The 15475-nt window shown below is 50.4% G+C and overlaps 1 protein-coding gene and 1 non-coding gene across 3 annotated transcripts in view; both read left to right on the top strand.

Moving 5' to 3' along the window:
- LOC146857108 (uncharacterized) overlaps positions 1-15475 on the top strand; it is a 94062-nt gene that overhangs the window by 4261 nt on the left and 74326 nt on the right. For both annotated transcript variants that reach the window (XR_014979850.1, XR_014979855.1), the window contains one exon: positions 351-530. The gene's annotated coding sequence lies outside the window, so the exon portion shown is untranslated. The remainder of the gene's footprint in view (positions 1-350; positions 531-15475) is intronic.
- Positions 208-282, top strand: LOC146857133 (small nucleolar RNA SNORD99). The gene has a single exon (XR_014980308.1). It is a non-coding gene; the product is annotated as a small nucleolar RNA SNORD99 (small nucleolar RNA).

Here is a 15475-nt window from a genome sequence, read left to right as displayed (position 1 = left end):
GTGGTTCTGGAACTAACTAAATTCACGGGGAGCCTTGTATGTTGGCATTACCGAATAGAACATAAAAGGCGGGAGCAGCATTTTGTTAGGCCAACTTCATCTCAGTCTTGGACCATGCCTTTTAGGGTGGTAAATTAATCCCGTCCCAGAGACCTGTTGGTGGGGCTCACGCTTTCTCTTAATCTGAGCCGGGGTACATAATTCGAATCTGGTCGGTGATGATACCATTTCAACCTGCTGACTCACTGGATGAGGCTTGCGGATATGGGACTGAGACCAGCCTGTTAGATATGACTTTGTGCTCGTCGTGTTTTTATGCCACCTAATGTGGTTTTTTTCCTCCCTTTCAGGTCTACTGGACGTTCTAACACAAGCGTTATGGATTGCTAGTGCTGAATGCTCTTACTTGGTGTGGTCCTGTGGCTGCATCTGGTGTTATGGAAAGAATAAAGAGGACTTTTTAGTTTTGACACAAAGGAACGTTGGCTGATCTAATGTGTACTGGCCAGCCCTCCATCTTGTCCTGTTTTGTAAGTTTAAAATGTTTAAAATGTGGTGTAGAGCGAGATGTGCTTTACTTGGACTTGATCATTGATGTACCACACTTTACAGAATAAAATGTACCGTTTGAATTTGACAAATCGCCAACTTCTGTAGTGTTCTGTGGTCCTAGAAGCGTATTTATACCTTGATGCATGGTATGCGGGAAGGCAAATTACTTTACCAAAGGTGACACCATTGTGGATGGCTTTCTGAGAACCGTGGTCCTGGCCTTTACCCCTGTACTCGCTCACTCCCTTAAGTGCAGCTTAATGAACTGTCCAATTTGGAGACTGACCAGTGACGAGCCTTTATTTATTCTTGCATGCTAGGAGGGTATGAAATTGGGAGGTGCTATAAATGATTAGTAGTAGATACAGGAAATAAGCTCTGGCCAACTGGTGTATACCACCTCTTCGAGCTAGTGTAAATTGGAACCAGCATTCTCACTATAGCTTCCTCGGATGCCTAGGAAGAAAATTCCTCTTGGACCCTGTTGGACTTGGCATGGGTTCCCCATGACTTTGTTTTTTGACCTGCTTTATAACTTTTTGTTCTTTAGCTGACCAGTGCTGATATTGAAATTTAAAATGTGATGGCAATTGGGTTATCCATGATTGGTATACTTGGTTCATTGAAGCCCCTAGTAACATGGTTTACCAAATTCTACTAGTTGGCCTGCTGCACTGCTTGTGCTACCCATAAGCAGTCTTTCAAACCTGACTCAGGACAGCCACTGCAGGGCCTGTGGGCTCATTTTACTGCCACCTGAACTTGGTATTACTAACTATTTGCTAAGCCTTAAACTCCTTTTATTACATATTAGTCACTACTTGGTAGGTAGCCCTAAGCGCGGGATGCTGTGCAAGTGGAAATGTACCATTTTGTTTTATGGTGACAACCACCCACTTTACAATGAGGCCTACTCTTAGGTTAACATTAAGAATTTCTTAAATGCCCTGTAAGTGACTCATGATTGCAGAGTAGCTGCTATGTTTTATCATTGGTCTGATAATGACAAATCCCCTTGGATCTGGTATTACTTCTCTAGAAACACCACTTCTAGAAAGTGGAAATTTCTCTGCTCTTAAGCTCTTGTGCCTTACAGCCTGTCTCAATACTATTTCTGGGTGCCTGCTCTGAACAGCAATATGTGCAGGATACTAAGCTGCATCTATCTGCATACTGTTTATCCCTCCTGGGCAAGTGGGGAGGGGGGGGGGGGGTAGAGGAGACTTACACCTGAATGGGTAGTGGCCTGGCCTCACCACCCTACAGATAGTCTAGCAGAGTTAGGCTGAACAGATATTTTTACCAGAAAGGCTTTGCAGTCTCCTACGCTGAATTTCTAATTTATATAGGCAGGGCCCAAGTACTGTTGTCTCGTGGTGTTGCAATTAACAACCATGGTCTGTTTGTTGCTGGGACATGGCAGTGAATGCTATGAGCTCTCTGAAACTGCAAAGCTTTTAAGAAATGCGTTCATGTGAGGCGTAACAAAAAACGTAGTCTAGAACCATTTCAGCTTTCTCCAGTAAGAGCTCACTGGACGCAGGTCATCCTGCTCTACACTCCCAAAAACGTTCATTACCATTTATTTAAACATAGTGACCATTGCTCTTTATAGCTTGGATGACCTTCTTACCTTCCATATTTTGCGTATCTTACTCTCTGCGCATACCCGACTTTAAGCTATATTCAGATGTGCCACTTCATTGTTTTTCTGCAGTTTTCCAACAAGCCCTTCTTTGAAACCCTATTCCTGCAATCTAACTATACCTCATCTCCAGCGGCCTGACCTTTTGTTGCACGAGCTCACATGCCCACGACTGACGTCTAAATCCTGCCAATTCAATCTAAAAACAAAAAAAGGGTTTTTGAAACCCTATCCAGAGAACCCAATGTAGTATCTTGCTTAAAGGTTAGAAAAACGAAATTCCGGAACTGGTGGCCTCTTGCGCCCCTTCAAATCGCCACAATAAAAAAATAGATTCTCCACTTATCACAATGGAGTGCTGTTCGAATACAGCGACCCGCCTTGGCCTGCTTAACAGTATCTTGGATGCATAGACATGAAGGGTGATGCATGGAGGAAAGAAAGCTATCCATTGCTATTGGCCCCACAGGCATAGTTTATTCAAAGCTGTGCTGAATCAAAGATGTCATGGACATAGGGCTGATGCATTGAACCTCTGGGCTGTAGAGAGTGGCAGAATGTTGGCGCTGAGCTGCACAAAGATCGAGATATCAGAAATGACTTGTGTTGCACTGTCAGTGATGCAGTGTCTGCTATTCAGGCAAGCTGTGGCAATGAGCCATGTCGAGGTCAATACACCCATTATGATTGGGGCGTTGTCTGGATTTTATAGGGTGCAGCACTGGTACTTGCCTGCAAGGGCCCAGGATTGTCTTGGGACCAACTGTCCGATTCCCCAGAACAGCCATCAAGCCCTTGGGAGTCACTTTGGTTCTGGAGATGTAGAGATGCACTCCAGCCAAGGAGGGAAGCTGGACGGGCACAGCAAAGCAGGAATCCAACAGTGACCTTCCTTTTAGCAGCATGATAGTCCTTTATCCTGGCAGAATGTCCTCTGGTCCAGAAGTGTATTGAGTATGTGTTGGGGGGGGGGGCTGTACTTGTACCCAGTTGTGCCTTTGAATTGAGGGATACTGATCCCTTTGAAGTACATAGTCTCCTACCCTGGCTCCAGATTCACTATAGGGGTAGGCAGCTGTTTGTCTGGGGACAGGCACCACCTATTTAGGTGTTTGATCCTACCCAACATCTTGCCCAGGATGTTGATGGCCCATCAGGCACACCTAAGCCCCCTTTGTTTGGCTGTCTGGAGAGAATGCACGAAGCCCAGCTGCCACCCCAGATGTGCACAGAATGGGTAAAGTAAGAAAATGCCAACTTTCTAAAAGTGAAAAACAAGCATTTGCAATGCAATAGGTCTCGCATTTACGCGGGTTTGAGCTATTGACATTGCAAATGAAAATGCCTTTTATTTTTGTTTTTTGAACATAAATAAAAGGCATTGTCATTTACGATGCCAATAGCTTGAACTCGTGTAAATGCGAGACCTATTGCATTGCAAATGCTTGTTCTTATAATGCTAGCCCGACACTTCCAATACTGTTCAGCGGAAGGACGTACATTTCGTAGAGGGATTAACTAGTACACTTTTTCTTCTCCATCAAGAGAAGCAGCGCGATTGTGTAATGGACTTGACCAATGTTAAAAAGAAAGGTAGCAAAATAAGACTACAGAATGATACGTAAATAAACATAATGTAAAAAAATAATTGATCATAACTAAATTTACGATATATACTTCGTACATTTTTAGTGAATCAATCGTTGTAAATAACCGAGTTATACAGTTTGTAAAACCACACGCATTATCGATTACATCTGTCCTCCTTAGGCTTCGACGTAACATTTTGAAAATACAAGATGGTCGCTTAATTTGTGACTAGTTTCTAATATTTACTGGCCAATCATATAGACTTGTTGATGCTGATCTGGAAATTAACATTACCAACTATATTCTGATAACTAACATTCAAATAAACATCTAGAATGATTTTAAAATTCATTACAGCGGGTATCCGTAGGATATGATCTCAATTCACACACTGGCGATATTTAACCTGATTGCTATATGTACGCGTTTCTCGACGTTTTACTCCATTTGGTGCTGCAGTATCCCCAACACCATATTCTTGTTGCAAAATAGCAGTTGGTTTCGTCTTCCCCATGTCTTGCTGATCAGCATCGATTTGCGTTGTCCGTCTTCCCTTTCAGCGCAGAAGACTTCTTGTTGTAGCCCTACCGAACCTGCAAAGCTCTCTGGCAAGTACAAAGGGTAGGAGGGGGTTGTGTTTCTTACTAGTTGTACGCAATGGGTGAGAACAATGATTACCCTTGTTTCTTTCCATTATTGTTTACTTTTCTTCTTCTGTCTACATACATGTATATCTAATTTCCCATCTCCATCCTTTTGCGAGCTTGCTTTCAGGTAGCCCACGTGTAGTTATCCACCACTTGTATTAAATATTTTACCAGCAGTCAGGTGGCGGACTACTTGTGCAGTCTGTGGGACAGGTATTCGGTTTTGTAAAAACAAGGGGGCATATCGAGCACGGCGTTAAAATTATCGCCGCTTTAGCGGCAGAAAACTGCCGCTAACGCGGCGATAATGGGCTTGATAATATGCCCTTGAGAATTGCCATAGAAGCCCATGTTCTGATGTCAACATGGGCTTCTATGGGAATTCTCTGTGGCATATTATCAAGCCCATTATCGCCGCTTTAGCAGCAGTTTTCTGCCGCTAAAGCGGCGACAATTTTAACGCCGTGCTTGATAATATGCCCCTAAGTTATATGCGCGCTCTTCCTATCAGTTGTGCTTTACATTGGGAGGTACTGAGTTATTGCCCACCTTTTTTGTTACATTTTTATATAGCGTGAACTCGACCCTTAGGTGTCGGAGCGCTTTACACGAGCACCAGCTGCGTTGCAGATTACATTTCATAATTTGAAAGGGCGAGAGGGAACCAACACTTCTCGGAAGTCTGCAACACGTTTAACGAGAGAATCGCAGAACTTCTCAGTAGCAAATGGGTACACTGAGATGTTCAGTACCTGCACTTTTATAATTCCATTTTAACAACCGCCTGCCACGAGCCATTTTAGCAGCTAAAGCGGGGGCCGCCACTGTACCTGGTAGGCTGAGTGTATATAAAACATACATTAATTATTTAGGGCTTCTTCTGATTGCGTGTGTATATCCAAACTCCTAAATACAATTTTAAGGAAACACTCAATGAGTGGAAAGCGTTAAGGGCTGACCAATAATTCGCCTTACTGGGACAGAGAAAAGCAGAAGAGCGAAACCAATAGCATGACCAGGAAAGAGCGAGATATTGAAAATAGGGAAATAAAGATGCTTAGAAAGCAAAAAGAGGAAATGGGAAGAATGCCGAAGGAAGGAATGTCAGTGCCAAATTATGGAAGGAAATATGGAAGGATGAAAGGAAATTAAAGCTTACGCGATAGCAAGGCGAGACCTAACAATTGCTGGACAGAATGCTGCACAATGTCAAACATTCACCCCATACAGAGATCTGTGCCTAAATCCATAGTTTTTTGCTCCCCATGCCATTCCAGTGTAGACCCAGCCATATGCAGGCCATGTCCTGGACTGGAAACAAGTGTTCTGGGACCAGTTTTGGGGCATCACCTTATCAGCCAGGCTACCTTTACTTCAGTGGCATGGAACCCATGTCTGGGCATACCTGTCCCACTTTGTGTCAAACGCAAAACTTTCTGATTTGCGACTTAATCAAACATTACCATAAGTTGTGCTTTAAAAAAAAATTGGGACCCGCCCAGCGTTGTATAGCGCCTTCCCTCGACCCTCCCGCTTGACACCCTGAGTTGGCGCTGATCCACTAGGGGCCCGGGAGGAAGCCTGGCGATCTTTGTGCCCAAGGGGCAAGAACGGGGACCTGTGGCGGCTGTGGGGCCTGTGGCGAGAGCAGCGGCCGCAGCCGGGAGGCTTGCGTGGCGACGCGGCTGGGGGCGGTGCCCGGTGCCGCGCTACCGCTACGACGCTGATTGCCGCACCTGAGCTCTGGATCGGTGAGGTGTGGTCTGGGGCCCGGCGGATGAGGAGAGCCAGGTTGAATCTGCCGCGGGGTTGCCGAGGTGGTGAGAGCGTGCCTGCGGCTGGCAGTGACGGCGCGGAGTGAGGGCCTCGCCTACGAGGAACGCTTCGCAGGTGCGGAGAGAGACGGCGGGCGAGGTCTGAGGAGAGACGTTGGACCGCCGGTGCTGGGGGGCCTCTGGGCCTGTGGTCGACTGGCGTGTGGAGTGGCCCCGGCCCTGGGAATCACGGGTCCGTGGGAACTCTGTCTGCAGTTGGGGGCCCTGTGGAGCTGGGGGCTGCCCCCCTTGTGAGGTGCCCGGACCTGAACAGCCCTTCTTGGGGTGAGGCCTGCTACTGAGCTGCTCTCCGGACCCGCCGGTGAGATCCTTCCCCCCTCCCCTCCGGCTGGTTGGACTCCGCGGGGGCCGCGCACCTGATGCTGCTGCTGGTGCCTGCTGGAAAGGGGTGAGCTGCCGCCTGTGCTGATGTGAGCCTGGGGTGCCGAGTGGGACGTGTGTTCCCCGACGGACAGGCAGCTGCCGACAACGCTTGGCCGGCCGCCTTCCCATCTGAGGCTGCGAGGCCGGAGTCATTCAGTGACGACGTGGGCGCTGGCCGGGTCGGCGGAAACGAGAGCTCGAGGCTGGCCCTGGTGACCTTTGCGCCCCCCCTGGTTGCTGCTGCTTGTCGAGGGCTCTTGGAGAGTGCCCCCATAGGTGCTGGAGAGTGCTCTCTATGGAGCTTTGGCGGTGGACCGGAGCGCTGAGACGCGGTGGCCCCCGGCGTGTGATGGAGTGGGGAGCCCGGGACTCGAGACTCTACGCTAGTGCTGGCCGGGTGAGAGGTATTGGGGAGTCTGCCTGCCGTGTGGGGGCCGGGGCGAGAGTGGTGGGATCTGCCTGCGGTCTGGAACCCCAGTCACTCGTGGTGCTGCTTGCGATGTCAACTAGGCCCCGCAATGAAAAATCGGGCAAGGAGGGGCCCCCGAGGGGTGCGCAGCCACTGACGCCCCCAGGTCCTAGCGCTTCCCCCCTAGCAGAAAGCAGATGATGCGCCGGCCACCAAGGCCTTCATGTTGGAGCTTTTTTCCGCTATCAAGGAAGACCTCTCGAATCTCCGCTCCCAGCTTGCCTCGGACCTCAGAGAAATGTGGCGTGAGGTGGATGGCATTGGCGAGCATGTGGCAACGCTGGAAGAGCGCGATCTGGGTCTGGCGGGTGACGTCCATCAGCTCCAACAGGATGTGCTCCGACTAACGGAGCAGAACTTGGATCTCCAGGCCCATGCGGAAGACCTCGAAAACCGGTCTCGGCGGAACATCCGTATCCGAGCGGTGCCATGGGGGGGGGGGCAAAGCTGGGGATCTCCGTGGGTATGTAGAGCCTCTTTTCTTGCAAATCCTGGGCGAAAACGATCTCCACGAAGTCAGGATGGACAGGGTCCACAGAGTGGGCCTACCGAGAGGCTCGGGGGCTTCACCGCCGGACATTCTGGTCAATGATTTCCAGCTCAAGGAACGTATTCTTCGGAAAGCGCGGAGTATTACTAACCTGCTGTTCAGAGAGCACCATCCCCAACTCTTCCAAGATCTGGCAGCTTCTACGCTGCAGAAGCGACGTGACTTTCGTCCTGTGACGGCGTTTTTGCGCGATCAGCAAGTGGCATATTCCTGGGGTCATCCCTTTCGCCTCATCTTCAGGTGGCAAAACAGACTGGTCCAGATTCGATCTCTGCAGGCTGCCAAAGACCTCCTGGGGCTGGATGACGCCACGGACTCCCCGAGGGGGGGATGCTCGCCATCACGGCGCAGACGGCGCTCTTCCTCCTGGCACAGAGTTGGGCGACTGGGGGCACAGAATGGGCCGGATACCGCGTCCAGTCAACAGGGAAGAGATGGAGCAGTGGCCTCTGTGGTGAATGTGACGGTGTCGTCGCCGCGGGACAGCTCATCGGCGGCTTGACTGTAGAGGGAAGGCTGCTTGGTGGCGGGGGGATGCCTTCCTCCTGTTCAGGTACCGTGGGTAACTATGTACTTTTGGGGAAGACACCCCGGACCGGAGTGCGGATGGGGCACTGCCTGTTGCCTGCGACCCCGTTCTCCGAGGGTCTCATCACCAGCCCTCCTGGTCGCAGCATTCGTTTTTTTGACTTTCTTTAGGGGGGTTCAGTTGACTCTTCTGCCTGTTGCATTAGGGTTTTTTTTGAGGAAGGGATTTTGGGGGTGGGGAGGGGGGACGTCGGGGTGGATGGGGGGAGGTGGGATGGGGGGGGCAGTGGTGGTAACATGGAGCTGCGGCGTGGGAGGCTCTGTGGGTGGCTTAGCAGGGGTTCTAGGGGGGGAGCTCGAGGGGGTGGTGGGGGTCACTCTTGAATGGCAGAGGGGGAGTTGCTCTTACTTTGGAGGGGGCCCTGATCCTAGGCGAGGTGGGGGAGGAGCGGGTTGCTGTCGTCGGGGGCGCTGCTCTGGCTGGGTATGGGTTGCGGGCCGCCCTCGGAGTGATAACCTGGGATGGTCTGAGGACTGCGGTCCTGAGGAGCACTGCGGGCCCGCTTCTGCCGGGGCCTTTCTAGACGGGTTGGGTCCCTGGGACGGGGGCGGTGCTTTGTCTGTGGCTGACCTGAGAGAGCCGAGTGGGGGGAGATCTGAAGCATGCCTGTTACCCTAGGAACTTGGAATGTGAAGGGGTTGAATTCGCCTCAGAAGCGCCAAAAGGTTTGGAAATATGTTCTGGATCATCACCAGGATGTGGTGGGTCTCCAGGAGATCCACCTGGCTCGGCAGGATGAGGCCAGGTTGAAACATAAGCAGTTCCCCCTCATCTATAGATCTTCAGTGGTTTCAAAACATAGGGGAGTGGCACTGCTGTTCCACTCGACTCTCCACTTCCAGCCCTTGGGAGTCCGGAGCGATAGGGAGGGTAGATGGCTTCTTGTTAAGGGGGTGCTACTCGGCAGGACTTGTTCCTTCCTTGTGCTGTATGCTCCCAATGTGGGGCAAAATAGATTCCTTTTGAGCTTACTGCGAACTGTAGAGGACTTTGTGGAGGGGGCGCTCTTCGTAATGGGGGACTTCAATCTCGTTTGGGGATCCGGACTTGGACTGCTCCCACTGCCGGAGGGCCGAGACTGGGGTATTCTCTGAGTCGCGCCGGCGGATCGAAGAGCTGGGGTTGCTGGATGGGTGGCGCTCCCTGCACCCCCTCTCCTGGGACTACACTTTCTTCTCCCACGTCCACCAATCGTACTCCCGCTTAGATCATATTTTTTGCAGCCAGTCCCTCCGGGGTTCCATGAGTGAGGCCAAGATTTTTCCGCTTTCTATCTCTGACCATAGCTTGTTTGCGCTGGTGCTACAGTGGGCGCCGGTGGGGGACGTCCCGCGCAGATATTTTCCGGCTTCCCTGGTGCGGGACGATTCCTCTTGCAAGGAGCTCCGTGGGGCGATTCAGGACTTTTTCGACCTTAACCCGGTTCAAGACATATCTGTTTTCACTACCTGGGATGCCTTTAAGGCCTCCGTGAGGGGTAGTTGCTTGGCTATTAATGCGGCACTTAATAGATTGAGGAGAACGGAGCGAGAGGCGTTAGAGGCGGAACTCGCGGTGCTGGAGCGTGCGCATAAGACCACCCTTCCAAACACACGTTGTGACCGCTTACTGCTCTCCGAGGCAAGCTATGGGCTCATTACAATAATAGGTCGGAGTTTACCCTCCTGAAGCTCCGTCTCTTATGCTCAGGGGAACAAAGTGGGGAGACACTTGGCCCGCCAACTGCGCCGTAAGCGCGAGCGGGAATACATCGGAGGCATTCGGGATGCAGCTGGCGCTCTGCAGCACTGCGAAGCGGCCAAGGCTGCACGCTTCGGCGAGTTTTATGTGACGTACGCGGGGGAATCCCTTGACCCCGCTGCCCAAAGGGACTACTTGCGCACCCTCCCGCTCCCACAGGTTTCTGCGGCCTGGAATGAGTTGCTCTCTGCTCCCATCACTAGAGAGGAGGTGCTGAGTGCCGTCAAGTCCCTGAAGCCTCATAAGGCGCCAGGTGCAGACGGATTCACGACCCTCTTTTATCAGACCTTTGCCGCCGATATCAGTGATTTCTTGGTCCAACTGTTCAATGCGATGACTGAGTCGGGGGGTTCCTCGGCCTCTATGTTGGAGGCAGTCATCTCAGTCATCCCTAAGCCCGGTAAAGACCCCGCTCTCTGTTCATCGTATAGGCCGATCGCCCTGCTCAATGTCGACGCCAAACTCTATTCTTCCATCCTAGTATCCCGCCTGCAAGCCCTGATGCCGGTACTGATCCACCCGGATCAATCGAGGTTCATTAAAGGGCGACAAACCCATGATAACACCAGGAGGGTGATTCACCTCATCAAGAAGGCCAACCGATTTAACATTCCAGCAGTTTTGCTTGGCCTGGATGCTGAGAAGGCGTTTGACCGGGTGGACTGGCAGTTTCTCTTCCGTACCTTGGAAGCGTTTGGGTTCTCGGACAGGTTCCTCACCATGCTTCGGGCCAATTATAGCGGGCCCCGTTCCCGTGTCGCCCTTCTTCCCACACTCGCGGGGCACGAGGCAGGGGTGTCCGCTCTCTCCCTTGTTGTTCGCTCTGAGTATTGAGCCGCTGGCGATACGGGAAAACCCGGATATCCGGGGGTTACCCTTTACGGGCGAACAGCACAAGATCTCCTTGTTCACGGACGACGTCTTGCTCTCGCTGGCGGACCCTGCGCTCTTCCCTCCCCCACGTCCAGATGACCCTGGCGCGTTTTGAAGTGGTGGCGGGTTTTAAGGTGAACTATGACAAATCCTATATCCTGAAACTTACACTCTCGCCGATGGAGGTGGACCGCATTCGGCCGGTCTCGCCCCTGCCTTGGACTCATTCCTCATTACTATACTTGGGGGTGCACTTGACCCCCACAGTGGGGAAACTGTACTCGGCCACTTTCCCTCCTCAAGGCAGCGATACGGGCTGATTTGAACCGGTGGAAGCCGTTTATCTCCTGGCTAGGTAGGATCCACGCGATTAAAATGACACTCTTGCCGAAGCTTTTATATCTGTTCCAGGCGCTCCCTATTGTCTTGGACACTGATTTCTTTCGCCGCGTAAAGACTCTAATGCTCCATTTCATATGGCAGGGGGGGCGAGCTAGATTTTCTTTTGCCACACTCCGACGCCCTCGGGGAGAGAGAGGGGTGGGCCTCCCGGACTTGCTTCTCTGCTATAAAGCGGCGCAGTTGCGGATCTTGGTGGAATGGACCCAACCGCTTTCGGAGAAACACTGGCTCCACATGGACAGAATTGTGGCGGGTTGCACGATATGGGATCTGGTATGGAAATCCAAGGGGGACAGGCCCCAGAATGCGTACATCAGCACCCCGACCGGCACTACCCTTAAGGTCTGGGACTCGGTTTCTGGGGATGAGCGATGGACTACGTTCCCGTCGCCTTTTACTCCCATACATTTCAATCCGGCCTTCCCGCCTGCACTGCAAGAGGGCCCATTCGACGCATGGAGAAGCGGGGGCTGTCTCGCCCTTACGCATTTGTTTCATGGCTCTGCCCCGCTTACCTTTGCCAATTGTGGACGGGATTATGGGGTTCCTCAGAGCAGTTCCGCCACACCCAACTGCTGCACTGGGCTTTGTCTCCGTCGGTTCGAGAGGCGGCAGTTAGACCGCCCACCCCCTTTGAGGCTTTTGTCTCGCGCATCTCGACGATGCGCGGAGCCATCTCCTTTATCTATCGCCATCTCTTGGCTACCGCTCTCTCTCCGAGGCCGCGCTATATGGGCTTCTGGGAGGACATCCTGGGGAGGGCCGTTGCGGATGAAGAATGGTCTCACTTGTGGCGCGATTTGACCAGCCACAATCACTCGGTGGAACTGCGAGAGGCGCACCTCAAGACAATGATGGACTGGTATCTCTCTCCCGCCAAGATACACCGCATCTTCCCTACCTCCTCGGACCGGTGTTGGAGGGGGTGTGGTCTCTTGGGGGACTTCCGCCATATTTGGTGGGATTGACCGGTCATCCGCCCCTACTGGCAGGAGATACTGTCCCATATTAAAGAGATCTTGGGTTACCCGATCGTGGACTCCGTAGCTCACGTATTACTGGGTCTCCGGGATCCCCTCCTCGAACACCAGACGCGTGCGGACAAAAAGATCCTTTGGTTGTGTTTGGGGGCGGCTAAGCTCACTCTGGCGGCAGCTTGGAAAAAGGAGGCCCCGGCGATATCTTTGTGGCATGCGAGCTTGTGGAAATTGTTGAAACTATTCAATAGAAGGGGGGTCCCTAGAGGCCAGATGGGTAGACAGAGGAAGTAGGGAACAACAAGAATCAAGGAAGAGAGCCAGAGCCCACTGTCTACACTAAACTGATATCACTATGCCCAATACATGGGTCAGGTTTATAGAAAAAAGCCATGGGCCAGAACAGACTCGGGTAGGTAAAGAAGACAAAAAGGATATAACAAAGCACAATTTATTTCAGTGACAATAATCAAAATTGGTAATCTTTGCATAAAGGATAAGCAATATAACCTACATTCAATTTTACACAATAACGGAAGTCCCACACATAGAACAAACATACAGTTTGGAAATTGTTGAGCATGGAGCGGATGGCGGATGTCTTCCTGGGGTCCTTTAAGAATTTCAGTTTCCGCTGGGGCTCTCTAGTGCGCTTTCTCTCTAGGGGATTGCTGGCAGCGGTGTGTCCTCCCTCAATTCGAGCCCTTCACCTGTTTCAGGTATGATTATCTATTGGGGAATGCCCTGCGTATGACAGAGTTACCACCACTGGGGGGAGGGTTGGGGAGGTTGCGGGTTGGGGGGGGGTTTCCCTTTTCTTTTGAGTTTGATTTATGGAGAGGTGCCTGCAGAGGAGGGGAGAGCTGGATCTTTCTCGATTGTTGTGCCCTGCCCGATAGCATGGACTTTTGCAGGGGCATTTTACTGGGCGGAAGTGAGGCCCCACCATTGACATTATCCCTGATACCTCAGACTCGTTTGGGTCTCTTTCTAGCTATAGGGCTGATTGCTTAACATGGTTGATACACCAGGCGGCTGTTTGGCTCCCTGGCCTCCCCTCCTAATATGCGTCCCCCCTGCGAGGGAAGTTGTGTAGGACTGTCGCCGGTGGTTTCTTTTTGTGTTTTCTTATCAATAAAGACATCTTTTACAAAAAAAAAAAATTGGGAGCCCAGTCCAATTGGAAATCACACAAAATGTAATACAATGTGCACCTGTGGGAGAGATGGGCCTTGCAGGAGTGAAACCATTTATTCACTACCTGGACATGTTAAACTTGAGTACATGTCCAACCTACTAAATACAATGCACCCTGCCCTAGGTGCGGTCGGGGCCTAACTTTAGGGGTAACTTGTAGGTATTGAAGGCATTTTCAGGCCAGTAGTGTAACAACTTGAGCGGGGCCCTCCTGCGAAATGCATGGGATGTACTCCTTTGGATGAGAGGGCCCCCTGGAGCTTTGCCCCCGCCACCCCCCACACCGCCTTGTGTTACGCCACTGGTTCAGGCCTGGCAAGAGGGTTAACTTATCAGGTTGATATGACAGTTTCAATCTGCTGACAGGCTCTGCAATGGCAGGCCTGAGACATATTCCGGGGGCTATTGAAGTGGGTAGTACAATCGGTGCTGCAGGCCCTCTAGTGCAAAAAACAATGGATGAACAGAATGCAGAACAATGTCATACATTCACCCAGTACAGAGATCTGGTCCTAAATCCATCACTTTTTTTGCTCACCATGCCATTCCAGTTTGGACCCAGCTAGTAGCATTTAATTTACAGGCTGTTTGCACATATAGTGCACTTAACTAGGGACTGCACTTTAGCACTGATTAGCAGTGGTAAAGTGCTCTGAGTTCTAAAGCCAACACATTAATTTGGCAAAAAGTGGAGGAGGAAGGCAGTTTGGGGGTGACCCTGCTGAAAGACCAAGTCCAACATGAATTAATAACATTTCAAGTGAACTCAACTCCGTTCCATGTTCACATACAAGGACAGATGTTTTTTCCTACTTGCATAGAACAGATTTGTGAATAACCGCCGTAGACAAATCTGACATTCATGCACGAGTGACGGACGTTGTGTCTAGACATGCCAGTGAGAATCAATTTCCTGTCTGCTCTACTTCCCATCATGCACATTCAACTTATCATCTCACTTCCTTTCCCATACTTATCTCCTGTTCTTTCTACTTAGATGGGTTAAGGTAGGTAAATTGACAAATCAAAGTCTGCATACACTCCACTAATTACTTTTAATACTGCTTATTATGATTTCCCACAAGACCCCACCACTGCCACCAAGTTTTACGCTATTGAGGTGGGTTCCAACCAGTCATACAACAATGGTGTAATACAACTAGTTATAAACTACACTGGAGGAGAACAGTAGTTAACGCTTGCATTAATGATTAGGGCATATATTTACAAATGGATCATCTCAGCTTACCTTTTCTCCAGCAAATCTCCCACGGTGTGAATGGGGAATTGGTATGAGAAATGTACATTTGTGAGGCAGTGAGTTTTCTTCATAGGCACAATACATGTATACTTTTTACCGAAATAAAAGCTTCAGTAATTAATGCAAGATATCTATGTAAGCATATAAGAAACTGACCTTTTTATATCCATGAAAAATGAAAAGCCACTGCAAAACAAGCCATAACAGTCCAGCAATGCAGTCTGGCACCAAGAAAAGTTCCATTTAATGTCTGAATGGCTAGATTCTTTGGCACTTTCTAGAGTTTAGGTGAGCATCCAATAGAGGAATTTAAAGCTGAAGCAACCTCTGCCTTGAAGCTGTAATCAGTTGTCACTTGGAGATTTAATAGCCATGTTCGAATAAAAAGCATGTGCATATTTATAGGAGCCACAGAGTAGTCTTGAAACCAGAACCTGGATTTGGCTAGCACTTTGGTAATTGTAGAAGACAATGGAATAACTACCTGCCTTGCCATGAATCGGGTACGTTTGAAAATGCATTTATGGGTGGTGGGGAGCGATTTCTAACCCACAACAGGACACTGGTGTAGGAAGCTGGCTCTGTATATACTATACCATAGTAAGGTATAGTATGCACAGAGTCCAGTGGATCCCCAGAGGCTAAAGTTGATAACACTAATGCTCTTTTGTGGTAGTGTGGGTGAGCAGTTGGGTTTATCAGAGGGTAGTGTTAAGCATTGGTTGTGCGAACACAGGCAAGAAATGATTCCACACACTGACTAAATCCAAGACCAGTGGTATGTA

This window comes from Triturus cristatus, chromosome 3_2, assembly GCF_964204655.1.
Source record: "Triturus cristatus chromosome 3_2, aTriCri1.1, whole genome shotgun sequence".
Taxonomy (NCBI): Eukaryota; Metazoa; Chordata; class Amphibia; order Caudata; family Salamandridae; genus Triturus; species Triturus cristatus.
Note: the sequence above shows the minus strand (reverse complement) of the source record. Positions and strands in the feature narration are given on the sequence as shown.